General features: G+C 50.0%; 1 protein-coding gene across 4 annotated transcripts in view; it reads left to right on the top strand.

Annotated features, from left to right (window-relative positions):
- The window catches only part of AMIGO2 (adhesion molecule with Ig like domain 2), a 16,860-nt gene continuing 16,340 nt past the window's right edge, over window positions 1,552–2,071 (top strand). The window contains exon 1 of one of the 4 annotated variants that reach the window (XM_021385019.1): window positions 1,552–1,702. The gene's annotated coding sequence lies outside the window, so the exon portion shown is untranslated. Of the gene's footprint in view, window positions 1,743–2,071 lie in introns of all 4 variants that reach the window. The other 3 variants (XM_021385021.1, XM_021385017.1, XM_021385020.1) reach the window with 3 other exon arrangements.

Raw genomic sequence — 2,071 nt, 5'->3', positions numbered from 1 at the left:
AAAAGTAATTCTTATTGCCTTAAGTATTAGACACCTCACACTGATTCAGATCCTGCCTCCCCAAGGTGATTATCACTACATCAAGACTTCATGGTTGGTATCTCAATAACCTAGCTGCAATCAGTGCCACCTCTGCACATACCAGCCCTTCGCACCTACCAAGCTCTGAGCAAACTGCAGTTCAGACTGTTATTATATTAAAACCAGGTTATTTTAAAAAGAATGCAAAATCATGGCCCCCAGATGCCAGAGTTCAAGAAGTGTTTGGACAAAGCTTTTAGACATAGGGTTTGAGTTTTGAGTGGTCCTGTGTGGAGCCAGGAGTTGGATTCAATGATCTTCGTGGGTACCTTCCAACTCAGCGTGATCTACGGTTCGGTGATGCTGTGAAAATGCAAATGGATGGCTGCTCCATGTGCTTTTACATCTCCATTCCACAAGCAGAACTCTAAGAACTCAGGCTCAGTATTTTCAGCTTTTATTGGAGGGGAAGGAAATAAAACTTTAATATTGTCTTCCTCAGACTGTACTAGCAGTCTGTATCATTTGGTAGACTCATTTATTCAACTTAATGTCACCTACTATTTTGATACACTGAGACAACTAGAAATGCTTAATGGCTTCCTCTAAATGAAGACAACTAGCTTCTTTAAACAGATGAATATTCTACTGGAGTGTCTGAAACTCATCAGCGTCAAATCAGTAACCTGGAGGTTAACATTGTTTTCCTGATCCATCATCCAAACACAGAGAAATGCAGAAATTAAACACAGAATATCAATGATTAATAAAAAAGTTGATCAGACTCTGATCTAAAAGCCTTTGAAATCAATAACAGCATCGCACACAGTTTTATCGGACTTCAATCTATATTAAATCACATTTTTAACAGATTCTTTTTACCATACTAAAGAATTCCAGTTTGCTTGTAGCATTAATTTTATGGCAAGAAGGATCCTTTGGGCACTATATGCAGCCACGAACACTCATCAAAAACCACTTCGTTACATGCCCTTGGAAGAAAAACGGTAGCTTGGAAGCTTAACGGTAGCTTTTATACACAAGCCCGCTTATTGAGAATTATTCTATAAACTATATTGCTGAATGACAGTAAGTCTACAATCTCTGTTACTTACTAAAGTAGTCCCTGTTCAACTTCGGTCTCTAAACGTAGGGTACTCTAAATGATGGAGGAAATTAGTGCGAAACTTCACTGGAGAAGGTTAAAGATTGCCCTGGATGAAAGGAAGGGTGCTCCAAGGCTCTGGGCTGCAGCTTTGCCCCCTCCTGACCCGGTCACGCTTCCCCACTCACAGCAGCTCTCTCTCCCCTGCTCCAGACAAGCCACGTCCGCGGCAATTAATTTTAGATATCTCCTTGTATCATTTGGTAGACTCGTTTATTTTCATCAAAGCCCGTTTCACTACGGAGCCTCTGTTGATGCTGATCATTTAATTAACTGGAGAATTGTTTTCCAGAGCTAGCACAATGCCTTTTGAATTTATCAGCCCTGCGGTTCCGCCTCCCCCCGCGCAAGGGGAGCTGCCACGCATTTATCGGGGACCGGGCGCTCGCAAGCTGCGCCCTCCCACGAACCCTGCGTGGCGGCGGCGGAGCGAGCCCAGATGTGGCCGGGGGAGCTCTGCCCGCGCTCGGCGGAAAGTTGCCGGAGATCGCCGCCCGGGCACCGCGGTGAGGAGCGGTAAGGAGCGGTGAGGAGCGGTGAGGAGCGGTGAGGAGCGGTGAGGAGCGGTGAGGAGCGGGCGCGGCCGCGCAGGGGGCGGGAGGCGGAGCGGGGCGGTGGCGAGCCCCTCCCCGGGACACCGAGGGCTCTGTCCCGCTGCCGCGGAAGTCGCGCGGTGGGGGATGCGGCGGAGGGGCCGGGAGGGGATAAAAGCCCCAGCAACACCACTCCGCCGTGGTGGATAGTCTGCTGCCTTCGCTCCTCATCCTTCGCCAGGCTGTGCGCCAGCCCCGGGCGGCGGCCGGCTTTGCCTGGGGGAGCGGAGCGCAGCGCGGCGGTGCCGCTGGCGCGCTCGGCGGCCCCGAACTTCCCCCAGCCGGCACGGCG

This window comes from Numida meleagris, chromosome 1 (assembly GCF_002078875.1).
Source record: "Numida meleagris isolate 19003 breed g44 Domestic line chromosome 1, NumMel1.0, whole genome shotgun sequence".
NCBI classification, from domain to species: Eukaryota; Metazoa; Chordata; class Aves; order Galliformes; family Numididae; genus Numida; species Numida meleagris.
The sequence above is the reverse complement of the archived record's forward strand: the minus strand, read 5'-3'. Positions and strand labels throughout refer to the sequence as shown.